We start from the raw sequence: 14,863 nt of genomic DNA, 5'->3' as shown, positions 1-14,863 counted from the left end.
CAAGGTAAAGTTCCTCACCCAGGAGGCATGCTATACATCCTTGTGTTGTGCCCATTAAGTGAGATCCTGCCAGATGCCCTTCCTCCTTCTGCCAATTGTCCTCCCTCCTCATCCTTCCCCTCTCCTTTCTTCTCCGTATTAAACTATATTTGTGTTTCATTGTTAATATGAGTGTATAATTGTCTATATATTGGTTTCATATTAGTATTGAGTATATTGGATATTTATTTTTCCATTCTTGAGATACTTTACTAAGAAGAATGTGTTTCAAATCCATCCAGGTTAATATAAAAGATGTAAAATCTCCATCTGTTTAGGGCTGAATAGTATTCCATGATATACATATGCCACAATTTGTTGATCCATTCATGGGTTGATGGGTGCTTAGGTTGCTTCCACAACTTGGCAATTATGAGTTCAGTTGCAATAAACATTCTAGTGCAAATGTCTTTGTGGTAAAATGATTTTTGTTCTTCTGGGTAGAGACCTAGTAATGGAATTGTAGGATCAATTTAGTTTTAGTTCTTTAAGGATTCTCCATACTTCTATAAAGGTTGTACTAGTTTGCAGTCCCACCAGCAGCATAGAAGTGTTCCCTTCTCTCCATATCCACGGCAGCATCTGCAGTTTGGGGACTTCGTGATGTAGGCCATTCTCACGGGGGTTGTGATATCTCAGTAGTTTTGATTTGTATTTCTCTGATGATTAGGGATGATGAGCATTTTTTCATATGTTTGTTAGCCATCATCTGTCATCTTTGTTCAAGTTTCTTACCCACTTATAGGGAGGCTGTTTGCACTTTTCTTGTTGTTTGAGTTCTCTTTTACCTGTAGATTCTAGTTATTAGGACTTGGTCAGATTCATAACACGCAAAAATCTTGTCTGATTCTGAAAGCTGTCTGTTTGCCTTTTTTTTTTTTTGTGATACCCTTAGCTGTGCTAAAGCTTTTTAGTTTGATCAAATCCCAGTTATTTATTTTTGGTGTTGCTGCAATTGCCAGGGAGCATCTTCCTCAAAGTCTTTTCCCAGGTCAAAATTTCAATCATTTTCCCCATACTCTCTTCTAGAAGTTTTATTGTTTTGTGTCTTAAATTTAAATCTTTTATCTAGCAAGAATCAATTTTTGTCAATGGTGAGAGGTATGGGTCCAGTTTCAGTGTTCTACCTGTGGCTAACAAGTTCTCCCAGCACCATTTGTTAAATAAGGATTCTTTTCCCCAGTATATGCTTTTGTTAGACTTATCAAAGATCAAATGACAATATGTGACTAGGTTCATTTCTAGATTCTATTCCATAGATCTACATCTCTTTTTGTGCCAGTACTATGTTGTTTTGATCACTGCAGACTAATAGTATAACCTAAAGTCTAATAACATGATGCCTCCAGATTTGTTTTTATTTCCAAGAATTGTATTTGCTATTTAGGGTTTATTTCTGGTTCTATATGAAAAGAAGTATTTTTTTCAAGTTCTTCAAAGTATGACCTTGGTGCTTTTATGGGGATTGCATTAAATCTATAGATTGCTTTGGTAATATGGACATTTTAATAATGTTGATTCTTCCCAGCAATGAGTATGGTATGTTCTTCTATTTGTTAACATCTTCTGCTATTTCTTTCTCAGGGTTTGATAATTCTCTTTATAGAGATCTTTCATGTCCTTTGTTAGATACATTCCCAGGTATTTCATCTTCTTTGGCACTACTGTAAAAGGAATAGTCTTTGATTTTATTCTCAGCTTAACTATTGTTTGCATACATGAAGGCTACTAATTTGTGGGTATTGATTTTGTATTCTGAGACACTGCTATATTTCTTGATCACTTTAGAGAGTTTTGTAGTTGAATCTCTGGGGTTTTCCAGATACACGATCATGTCATCTTCAAAGAGTTTGACCTCCTCCATCTCCATTTGAATATCTTTGGTCTCTTTCTCTTGTCTGATTATGACGGTTAGGACTTTCAACACTATGTTGAATAGCATAGTGATTGTGGTGTAAAACTTTTTTAGTGTGTCTTGCATTTTGCTTGCTAATACCTTATTGAATATATTTGCATCAATATTCATTAATGATATTGGTCTACAGTTCTTTTTGTTGGGTCCTCTCCTGGTTTGGGGATCAAGGTTATATTTGGTTCACAGATTGTGTTGGGAGGACTCCTTCCTTCTCTATGCTTTGGAATAGATTATGCAATATAAGAACTAGTTCCTCTTTAAAGTTTTGGTAGAATTCTGATGTGAAACCATCTGGTCCAGAGCTTTTCTTTTGGGAGAGATTTTATATAATTGATTTCAGTGCTTGATACTGATCTATTCAAAATGTCTAATTATTTCTGGTTGCATTTTGGAAGATAGTGTGCTTCTAGGTATTGGAACATTTCCTCTACATTTTCATGCTTCTGGGAATAGAGTTTTTTGTAGTAATTGTTGAGAATCTTTTGTATATCTGTGGTATCAGTTGTTATTTCCCCTTTGTCATTTCTGATTGAAGTTATTAGAGATCTTATTTTTCTGTTTCTAGCCAAGGGTTTATCAATTTTATTAATCTTTTCAAAGAACCAACTTTTTGTTTTGCTGATCTTCCAAATTATTCTTTTGCTTTCAATTCTGCTTTAATTTTGGTTATTTCTTTTCTTCTGCTGGGTTTGGCATTAGATTGTTCTTCCTTTTCCAGTTGCTTGAGATGGCCCATTCAATTACTGACTTGCTCTCTTTCTGTTTTCTTGATGAAGGCATCTAAATTTCCCTCTAAAGACTACCTTTGCAGTAACCCTTAGGTTTTGATAATATGTGGCTTCATTATCATTTTGTTCCAGAAATCTAATGATCTCCTTAATCTTTAAGCCAGCTATAATTCAGCATAAGGGTATTAAGTTTCCATGACTTTATTTTAGTATGAAGATTTCTATTGCTGTTGAGTTCAACTTTTATTCCATGATGGTCCAAGAAGATACAAGGAATAATTTCTATTTTTTTTAATTTGTTGAGTTTAGACTTGTGTCCTAAGATATGATCAATTTTGGAGGATGATCCATGGGCTGATGAGAAGAATGTGTATTCAGGGGTGGTGCCTGTGGCCCAGTAGGGCACTGGCCCCATATACCAAGGGTGGCAGGTTCAAACCCAGCCCCGGCCAAATAGCAACAACAACAACAAAATAGAAGAATGTATATTCAGTTTTGTTAGGATAAAATGTTCTGTATGTCTGTTAAGTCCATTTGTTCTAGGCTCACATTTAAGTCCATTATTTCTTTTTTAGTTTCTACTTGGAGGATCTGTCCAATATTGCCAGTGGGGTGTTAAAATCTCCTACTATTATAGTGCAGAAAGAGATCATATTGTTCCAATCAGTTAGGGTTTGTTTTATAATTCAAGGAACATTCAGGTAGGGTGAATAAATGTTAATTATTGAAATCTCTTCATGGTTTGTGCTTGCCTTAACAAGTATGTAGTGTCCAACCTTGTCTTTCCTTATTTTTATTGGTTTAAATCCAATTGTATCTGCAAATAAGATTGCAACCCTAGTTCTTTTCTTTTCTGCTTTCCATTTGCCTGAATTACTGTTGCCCATCCCTTCACCCTGAGTCTTGTTTTATCCTTTGAGGTAAGGTGAGTTTCTTGGAGGTAACAGATATCTGGCCTGTGTTTTTGTATCTAGTCAGCCAGCCTGTGCCTCTTTTGAGGAGAATTCAAGACATTCCCCTTAATTGATAGAATTGATAGGTATGGTGGAGTTTTGGCCATCTTGTTTTTGAGAGGTCCAGAGCTTATTTTTATCCCTTTCACCATTGTGGAAGCTAGGCTTTGTTCTTAAATTTCTAGATGAGCTCTCAGTAAGTCTTCCAAACCAGGAATAGATGAACTCTCAAAAAGACAAACTCATCTTGAAATAAGCTCAACTCCCAAATAAAATAAAGATTAGATACCTCCGAATAATAAATCAGTGAACTAGAAACTAGGTCAATAACGTATTTACACCAAAGCAAGGGGGGATAATAAATAATATGGAAGAATATGAGTGATGATAGAACACAAGAAAATGTCTTAATATAGTCTATAATTAAAATTTCAGAAAGAGGATGGAACAGAAGAAATATTTTAAAAGATAGCTAAAATTTTTATAAAACTGACAGAACGAATCTGATCACATAATTGAGAAGTACTATGCCAAAAACACCAAGACAGAATAAATGCAAAGAAAATCCAAATATACACATATTACATTAAAAGTGCTGAAAACCAGCCTGGTGCAGTGGCTTACACCCGTAATCCTAGCACTCTGGGAGGCCAACGTGGGTGGATTTCTTGAGCTCAGGAGTTCAAGACCAGCCTAAGCAAAAACTAAACCCTGTCTCTACTAAAAATAGAAAAATTAGCCAGGGGTTATAGTGGTGCCTATATTTCCAGCTACTCAGGAGGCTGAGGCAGGAAGATCTCTTGAACCCAAGAGTTTTAGGTTGCTGTGGGCTAGACTGATGCTACAACATTCTAGCCTTGGAAACGAAGTGAGATGCTATCTCAAAAAAAAAAAGAAAAGGAAAAGAAAAGGAAAAGGAAATGAAAGGAAAGGAAGAAAAGAGAATATATGATGGTATTTAGGACCCATCCAGGTGGTTCAGGACAATTTCTTCACCTCAAGATCCCTAACTTAATCACATCTGCAAAGACCCTTTTTCCAAATATGATAACAATTTGTAGGTTTTTAGGGATTAGGCAAGTGTTGAGGACCATTTTTCAGCCTACTACAAGAAGGATCAGAAAACGTCAATTATCTAGCATATCCAATGAAAGATATGTAATACCTCTATATGGGAAACCACAAAAGTTATGGAGATAAATGAAAAAAAAAAATGGACAGATAGATCATCTTTGTGAATGGAAGATTTACTATTTTAAGATAAAAATTAATTCCAAATCCACCTATTAATTATATGCAATCCTGATCAAAATGTCAGCAATGTTTTATTGGCATAAATTGACAAGCTGGTTCTAAAATTCATATAAAAATGCAAAAGTTCACCTGATGGTCGAGGAAGAAAAAAGAAGCTGAAACTCTGAATACATTTTTGTTTTGTAATCACTAACTTTTTTTTTTTTTTGTAGAGACAGAGTCTCACTTTATGGCCCTAGGTAGAGTGCCATGGCCTCACACAGCTCACAGCAACCTCCAACTCCAGGGCTTAAGCGATTCTCTTGCCTCAGCCTCCCGAGTAGCTGGGACTACAGGCACCTGCCACAACGCCCGGCTATTTTTTGGTTGCAGTTTGGCCGGGGCCGGGTTTGAACCCGTCACCCTCAGTATATGGGGCCAGCGCCCTACCGACTGAGCCACAGGCTCCACCCCTAACTTTAAACCAGTAGTTCTTTAATTTACGGGTCTTCCTAAGATGTCCTGTACCATGCTCAATTGTTGTCATTCAAAGACATCAGGTTCATCTGTTTACTGAGCTAGAAACATAGTATGTAGTTTCACTTTTTTAAATGCAACAGCTGTGCTGAAATTTTTTTATCATTAACACTTGAATAAAATAGGCTTCATTTATTAAAAAAAATAATAAAACAAAAAATAAAATAAAAATGCAAAAGTTGAAAAGAGCCAAAACAAACATGAAGAAAGAAAACAAAGAGGAATTAAACAACTAGCTACTATTCATAAAAAGTTAGAACTATAAATGAAGCTACATAGCAATTGAATTCTGAATAGCACTTTTAAAACTTTAGTGTGCACAAAGGGACAAGACAAGTACATCACTTACATAAAATATAACTGCAGTCCACTTTCCAGGATAGCCATATCCATTGCTATGAAGCTTTTCTTGGTAAGTGGGGAAAATAGCAGGTGCCCAGTTGTATTTATAATTTTTTAAATAATAAATATCACATCTTCCAAAGGACTAAAACCTTCCCAAACATTTCCATTTAAAATTTTTGGAAATGATAAGTGAGCACATGCTAAAGTTAGTGGATATTAGGAGAGTTAGTTTTCTATGGTGGCTTTTGTCCCAACTATGATCTACAGACCAAGACAGTGGGACTAATTCTATGCTTCGGCTAATATCTAGGAAACACCTGGCTCACTCAATAATTCCCTCGGGTTAGGTGTGTATTTTACGTCTTATCTACACAAATGCCCCTGGGACCTCGCTCTATTGTGATTCAGCAAACAGTACTAGCTGGTTGATCTGAAATCAGCTGCCTATACCAATAATGACTCCATTGGACCTTATCTTTCTATTGTGACTCCTAAAATTACTATTTCTTTCTGTTATCATGAAATAATAATCTCCTTTGATTGTAAAAAGCAATGCCTGCTATTACAGCATGATTACTTTCAGAATAAATTGAATACAGTATTGTCCAGTAATTATCATGTTAAAGAGATTTTAGTCTGCAAGATAGGAAGAAATCCTGTCAATTAGAAGCAATATCCCATAAGCCAATAACCAACTGTACTAATGCATTAAACATAATTAGCCTTAGATTTAAAAATATATATATATGTTTGGAGGTAAAGCTAAGTCATTTCCTGGGAAGATGTTGTGATTGCCAAGAGCAGCGTTAAGTCACCACTGTACCTGAGGCAAACTGAGGCCCAGAGAACATGATATTTAAGAACAAAGCTTATTCTTAAATTGGGTAATGCTTTTCTTTTCTTCTTTCTTTTTTATTTTTTATCATCTTCTGTTTCCACTAGAGTAAGCTTAGTTCAGGCCCTTATCACTTAACATATGTTTCCATTGGCCAGGTGAAGTGGCTCGTCCCTAAAATCCTAGCTTTAGGAGGCTGAGGCAGGTGAATTGTTTGAGCTCAGGAGTTCAAGACCAGCCTGAGCAAGAGTAAGACCCCATCTTAAGAAAAAACAAGAAACATGCTCAGTGCCTGTAGCTCAGTGGTTAGGGTGCCAGCCACATATACTGGGGCTGGTGGGTTCCAACCTGGCCCACGCCTGTTAATAACAATGACAACTATAACAACAACAACAACAAAAAAATAGCCAGGTGTTGTGGTGGGCACCTGTAGTCCCAGCTACTTGGGAGGCTGAGGCAAGAGAATCACTTAAGCCCAAGAGTTTGAGGTTGCTGTGAGCTGTAACACCACCACATTTTACAGAGGCAACATAGTGAGACTGCCCCCCAGGCCCCCAAAAAAAACAAGTTTCTAGCTCCAGGCAGTGCTTCCACCCATCTATGCCACACTCTACAATTCAATCATCTAAAAACACTAAAGAGTCATTCTTTCCAAACCTGCTATTCCCTGCATCAGTTGGCTCAAGGTTGTCCTTTTCTTTCTGCCACACATTGGAAGAATAAGTTGTTTTGGATGGGGCATGGTGGCTCATGCCTATAGTCCTAGCACTCTTGGAGGCAGAGGCAGGTGGATTGCCTTAGCTCATGAGTTCAAGACCAGCCAGATTGAGACCCTGTCTCTAAAAAACAGCTGGATATTGTAGTGGGTACCCTGTAGTCACAGCTACTTGGGAGGCTAAGGCAAAAGGATTGCTTGAGCCCAAGAGTTTCAGAGTTGAGGTTGCTGTGAGCTATGATGCCACAACATTCTACCAAGGGTGACAAAGTGAGACTTTATCTCAAAAAAAAAAAAAAAAACAACAAAGTTGTTTTGGGCCACACATCAAAGACACAACCACTAAAGAAAGCTGATAAGCAAAAAACAAAAGTGTCCGTGCATAATTTCCATGATATTCAACACCACAGATCAGCAAAACAGGCCTCAAATAATCTGCATGCAGCCCACAGGCTACAGGTTGAACACCCCTGGATGGTGAAACAGTGGTTTTCATGGCTTAACATAAAAATATTTCTTACTTACGGGGCATGTTCAGTTCTGGTAGGCAGTGAGGCTGTACTCTGCAGACACTCAGACCTGTTAGCTAAAGGCTGTAATGGGTCAGGTCATGAGGCCCACAGTTGAAGGAAAGAACATGGCAAATCACATGCTGGTATTTAAGTTTCCCATTTGGGAATGATACCCATGACAATCACTCATGTTTCCTTGGCCAAAACAAGTACCATGGCCCATGCCACACTTCAAGATGGGACAGTGAGGCACCACAATGCCTGCAGAGAGATGGAGCATCTGTGAACAACCCAAATAACCCTTACTTCTATAACACCATTTAAAGATAAGAAATGTACAACCTTATGGGAAAGTAGAGTTAAGACCATTAAAACATCTTGTAAATATTTTTAAACTTTCAGGGAAAATAAATTACTTCAAATAACATATCAAATAATAGTTTTTAACATATTTGATTTGCAGTAAAGATTCTATATAATTAATTTCCTATTATCATGGTTTTCTCTCTGGAAATTTTTTAATTCCTCTCCTCAGGTGTTTCAACACTAGCTACATATTCATTTTGCCTAGTAGCAAATGTAATATGTAAAGAGTCTTTTTCTACTGTTTGGTATTCTACCAAGTGTCATATTTTACTTTTCATTCCTTAGGACAAATAAAAATTCACATTCTCAATTAGATATGTTTGCAGTCTAAAACAATATACATAATTTAACTTTCCATAACTATGATTTTATAGAAACAATATTTGAGACAGAAAAGAAATATCTGGAGTGATATAGTGTTATTTCACCTCTCTGCTCAAAACTTTAAAAAATTTCCATCACTGGGGTGGTGCCTGTAGCTCAAAGGAGTACGGCACCAGCCCCATATACTGGAGGTAGAGGGTTCATAGCTGGCCCCGGCCAAAAACAGCAAAAAAAAAAAAAAAAAAAAAAAAATTCCATCACCTACCTGTTCAGATCCAGATTCTAATGTTTAGCAGAGATGCCTCATGGAAGAATACTTAGCTATTTACCACAAATTCAAAACTTCCCCTTCCGTAGTATGAAATTGGCACTGGAAAAATAGCTTCCTTGCTCTCCTTACAGTCAGATATAGCTAAATAAAATATGAACAGGAGTTTTTTTTTTTTTATATTATTATCATTATCTAGAAAGCACTCCTCAGGCCCATACTATGTGCCAGACATAGACAAGTATTTGACAAATACTAACTTATTTACTGTGTATAACAATCCTATAAGGTAGTTCTATTATTGTCCCTCATTTACAGATGAAGAAACTGAGGGTCAGAGCAGTTGAATAATACTGAGGAACACAGCTAATAAGTAACAGAAATGAGATTCCAGCCCAGGAAGTCTAATTCCAGGGACTATGATGCTCTTAATCACTGCATTCTGCTTCTTCTTGGACCAGGGCCCTTAAAAAGCAAGCTCAGCTTGTCCATGTCTCTAGTTCTATTTACTCTGTGGCCCCAGTGGATGGCAGAGCCACACAGCTGTGGGAGCCTGGGTTTTGATTAACGATAGAGAAGCAAATTTACCCTGAATAGAACTTCCAGTGTGGAGATTGCCACATGAATTAAAAAAAAAAATCTATTGAGACAGGGCACCAAATTTGAGGGTTGGTTTGTTATTAGCTTCTGGTGTTTTTCTCTAGTAATAGCCATGGCTACCAAGACCAACAACAATTTGATTTTGTCAGGAGACAAAAGACCTAGTTCATCACAAGCACAGTCTCTGACCTAATGGATAACCTTAAGCAAGCACTTCTTCCCTCAAAATGACATTTGAAAATTAAGGGGGCTGCTTTAGATTAATTTACAACCTGTTGTCCATAGGACATCCCACTGTGAATATTACTTGAACCTTCTTGAGAACAGAACTCCATAGCCAAATAAGGCAGGGAAATTGTGAATAAAACATTCACGTTTGGAGATTCGTAATGTGCATTTACTTAATGAATGCTTCAAGACATTCCTCCATAAGGACTTTAACATCTATATTCACTAGATGGACTTATGTGACCATGGGACCTCTTAATTATTTTTAATTAGGAGATGTTTATTAATACTTATATATGAATTTACTAAGAAATGTGATTTAGGGAATAATGAACTAGATGAATCCTAAAACTATTCCCAGTACTAAAAATGCTCTGCCATGGTTCCTACAGTTCCAAATTTCCGATACACAGCTCTAATCAGTTTATCTCTTCATTGCTATACATATGCAGCATGTATCTCCACTCATAGCTGAGAATCTCTCACCTTATTTCTAGGACCTGGAATAACCGTTCTCTCTTCTGACCATTCCAAGTCTTTCCTATACTTCAAGGCCCAACTCAACTCTGGTTTATAAAGACCTCACAGTGTGATCCAGCACATAATTTACTTCTCTTTTGCTCAACACACATTAAATTGTCTGGACCCTCCATAGGCATTTTAGGATTGGACCCCACTAAAAGTCTTTTTTTGTTTTTTTTTTTTGAGACAGAATCTGTTGCTCCTGGGTAGAGGGCTATAGTATATGAAGCTCACAGCAACCTCAAACTGTTGAACTTGAGTAAGCCCCTTGCCTTAGCCTTTTGAATAGCTGGGACTACAGGTGCCTGTCACAATGCTTAGCTAGTTTTTTTATGTTTTTAGTAGAGACAAAGTCTCACTCTTGCTCAGACTGGTCTGGAACTCTGGAGCTCAGGTGTTCTACCTCTCTTGGCCTCCTAGAGTTCTAGGATTACAGGTGTGAGCCACTGCACCTGGGCTGAAAAGTCTCTTGAAAGAGTATTTGTAGGGCAAAAGCCACTTAGAAGTTCAGGTTCTTGAGTCATTTTGTTAACACACTGCTGAAACTGAGATAAAAATCAATCTAGAGTCACAAACAATAAAGATTATGTGTTGACTCCAAGAAGAAACATGAAAACAAGCTCTGTGGTCCTTACCCAAGAGAATCCATGATGATCAAACAAGGAGTGAAATGCAATACTAGTTAGAAGTTCAGGCGCTAGTCTACAAACAAAAAGGGGTTGTGTTGGAATTCCTTCATAAGCTGCAAGATGTGTTTTCTATTTAAACCAGAATGAACATGCATTGACTGTGAGAGATTGGCTGTGTGCTCATTTTGCCTTCTCTACATTATAAAGGTATTTTCTTTGCATTTTGGATACCTAGTGGCACAAGAACCTAAGATCCCAGTTACATCTCATGCATTGCTCTACCATAGACCAAAATAAGTTCTATTTTGAACAAAGTACGGGATGCCAGAATGTATACTACTAATTTTGTAAGAATGAGACTATACCTTAGGAAGAACCAGTTATGAGAAACCAAGATGAGTTTGTACCTAAAAGAAGCTTGGAAAGGTAAATATCAAAATACCTGACTCACTTGGGCAGATCTGGATTTTAGAAAGATCTCTCTGATTTGGTGTGGATAATGGACGGGAAGACTGGAGGTAAAGGTTCATTACGAACAAATTTCAGTTTTCTCCAGATGGAAAAGACAAGGAGATTTTGACTAAGGCAGGATAGTGGAAGGGTAGAACATAAGAGAGATAATTTTGAATTCAGGAAAGAATAAGAAAAGGAAGAGAGGGAGAAGAAGAATCAAAAGAGGAAGGAAGGAAGGAACAATAGAGGAAAAGAAAGGACTCTTAGCCCTCTGGCTAGAAAACTGAGTAGATCCTAGGATACCTAAAGGACCCCCCCCCCGAATTTCTTCATGCATTCTGAATGGGTAGCAGAAAAGGAGAGCCCTGTATTGTTCTGTAATATACTTACAACAGAGCCACTAGTTCAGACCTATTTTTCATTGTCGCAAGTAATCAGTAGTACATAAGCAAAAGAAACCTTCTAAAGGGCCTGAAGTGGCACAGCCAGGATAATCATAAACTAAATTGTAAATGACATGAAGTTGACTTTGGCTTTTCATCCAGTTCCAGATAGGCAGCTCACCTCGCCTGCCACATTCCCCAACTTACTTCACTACAAGCCTCTCCATCAAGGAATTAAGTCATTGTGAAAGACACCCTGAGAAGGGTTTGAGAAAACAGTAGAAAGTGTACATAGGAGTCAAACTTTGGAGTCAGACTAATCTGGATCTGACTAATAACTAACTTCATAACTTTGGAGTCAGACTAATCTGGATCTGACTAATCTACAACCTCACCTGTTATACACAAAATCTTGTGGTTCAAGACAAAGGGCTAAACTAAAAGTAGAGATGTTAAGTCCCTAAGGTCCTAGGCAACCATGGAATTTAAGAATATTTCTAAGAGAAAGTAAAGGAAAAGTGAGAATTTTCCTGCATCTATATGCTTTGGACCACCCCCCACCCCCACCCCCATTTTTAAGCAGGCATTATGAGGCCCTTGTCTGACTGTGAACACTTCCACTGCAGGAAAATTTTTCAGTAACACGCTTCTCCTCCAGGCTAACTCCCACTCTCTTATTTTCATTCACTCTGCCATCTATACAGTCTGAACAATAGGAAAAAAATATAAAAATAAAAAAGGATCTCAGAGACCTATGGTATACAATCAAGTGTACTGATACACTCAATGAAAATCCCAGAAAGAGAGAAGAGAAAAAGGGAAAAAGAAATAATGGTAAAAACCTCCCTAAATTTGATTTAAAAACATAAATCTAAACCTCCGGGAAATTCAAGATTCCAAGAAGGTAAATTCAAAGGCCTAGACACATAATAATCAAACTATCAAAAGATAAAAACAAAGAGAATTCTCTCAGCAAGAAAGGAATGATACATCATGAACAAAGGAACTTCAATAATGATTTATTTCTCACAAGAAACCAAAGGCAATGGGATGGCACATTTGAAGAGCTTAAAGAAAAAGCTTCTCAATCAAGAACTTTTACTTAGGGACAAGTTCTGTCTCTGCCACCCAGGCTGGAGTGCAGTGGCATGGTCACAGCTCACTGCAGCCTCAAACTCTGGAGCTCAAGCTATCGTCCCACCTCAGCCTGAGTAGTTGGACTACAGACATGCACCACTATTCCCAGCTAATTTTTAGCATATTTTTTTTTTAATCGGGATGGAATCTCCCCATGTTGCCCAGGCTAGTCTCAAACTCTTGACCTTACATAATCCTCCCAACTTGGCCTCCCAAAGTGCTGGGATTTCATATGTGAGCCACTATGCTGAGCCCAAGAATTTCCAGATCAAGTAGAATGATTTTGATGTATTTCTTCTTTTTCTATTGTCTATAAGATTTAGCATGATCTGGTTTTTTGAAATTATCTTTTATTTTTATTTATAAATAATAGTTGTCTATTTTTTGATACTTAAAAAAAAGAAAAAAAAAAAAGAATTCCCTATGTAGCAAAACTATCCTTTAAAAATGAGGGCGAGCTTCTTTTCTGATGAAAATACCAAATGGCGGATGACGCCGGTGCAGCGGGAGGGCCTGGAGGCCCCGGGGGCCCTGGAATGGGAGGCCGTGGTGGTTTCCATGGAGGCTTCGGCAGCAGCATCTGGGGCCGGGGTCGCAGCTGCGGCCGAGGCTGAGGCCACGGAGCTCAGGGAGGCAAGGCCGAAGACAAAGAGTGGATGCCCGTCACTGAGCTGGGCCGCTTGGTCAAGGACATGAAGATCAAATTCCTGGAGGAGATCTATCTTTTCTCTCTGCCCATTAAGGAACCTGAGATCATTGATTTTTTTCTTGGGGGCGTCTCTCAAGGATGAAGTTTTCAAGATTATGCCAGTGCCAAAACAGACCCGCGCTGGCCAGTGGACCAGGTTCAAGGCATTTGTTGCCATTGGGGACTACAATGGCCACGTTGGTCTGGGTGTTAAGTGTTCCAAGGAAGTAGCCACTGCCATCCAGGGGCCATCATCCTGGCCAAGCTCTCTACTGTCCCAGTGTGGAGAGGCTACTGGGGGAATAAAATTGGCAAGCCTCACACTGTTCCTTGCAAGGTGACAGGCCGTTGTGGCTCTGCGCTGGTACGTCTCATCCCTGCTCCTAGAGGAACTGGCATTGTCTCAGTGCCTGTGCCTAAGAAGCTGCTAATGATGGCTGGGATTGATGACTGCTACACCTCAGCCAGGGGCTACACTGCCTCCCTGGGCAACTTTGCCAAGGCCACTTTTGATGCCATTTCCAAGACCTATAGCTATCTCACTCCCGATCTCTGGAAAGAGACAGTGTTCACCAAGTCTCCTTACCAAGAATTCACTGACCATCTTGTCAAGACCCACACCAGAGTCTCTGTGCAGAGGACCCAGGCTCCAGCTGTGGCTACAACATGGGGTTTTTATACAATAATAATAAAGTGAATTGAGTCTATTAAAAAAATAAAAATGAGGGCAAAAGTAAGACATTTCAATATAAACAAAAACAGAATTTTGTAGAGCAAGTACAAAAAACAAAAGGGAATTTTTCAGGGAAACACAAAAGAATGCCAGATAACTAAGAACTATAGATCTTCAGTAAAGATAACTAAATATAAAAGACAATATTAAATGTATTTGTCATTTATTTTCTCCTATGACTACACAAAGCAGTAAGTATGAATCTGTGTTGATGACTACACAAGGTATAAAGATGTAATTTAATATAAACATGACAGCACAAATGAGAAAAGACATCCAAGAGCTACATAAGAGGAGTGTTTTTGTAAATTAAGCCAGTATTAGTGCAAATTAAACTGTTACAAGTTAAAATGTTAACTGTAATACCCAGGATAACCACCAAAACATGCACACACACACAAGAAAAAGAAACAAGAGAATTAAATGGCCCATTAAATAGCCAGGTGTTGTGGTGGGCACCTATAGTCCCAGCTACTTGGGAGGCTGAAGCAATAGAATTGCTTAAGCCCAAGAGTTTGAGGTTGCTGTGAGTTGTGACGCCATAGTGCTTTACGGAGGGCAATGCAATGAGGCTCTGTCTCAAAAACAAAACAAAAAGAAAATGGCCCATTAAGTAATATCCACTTAATAAAAAAGACAGCAATAATGTAGGAATAAACAAAAACGTACACATAGAAAACAAATAACAAAATGCAGACATAAATCTTAACTTATCAGTTA

At 38.1% G+C, this 14,863-nt stretch overlaps 1 pseudogene across 1 annotated transcript; it reads left to right on the top strand.

Moving 5' to 3' along the window:
• The first annotated feature begins 13,204 nt into the window (after positions 1-13,204).
• Positions 13,205-14,113, top strand: LOC128564980 (40S ribosomal protein S2-like; annotated as a pseudogene). Its single transcript, XR_008374188.1, has one exon. The product of XR_008374188.1 is annotated as a 40S ribosomal protein S2-like (transcript).
• Positions 14,114-14,863: the final 750 nt, after the last annotated feature.

The sequence above is a fragment of the Nycticebus coucang genome, chromosome 14 (assembly GCF_027406575.1).
Source record: "Nycticebus coucang isolate mNycCou1 chromosome 14, mNycCou1.pri, whole genome shotgun sequence".
NCBI classification, from domain to species: domain Eukaryota; kingdom Metazoa; phylum Chordata; class Mammalia; order Primates; family Lorisidae; genus Nycticebus; species Nycticebus coucang.
This window is presented reverse-complemented; position numbering and strand designations above follow the sequence as displayed.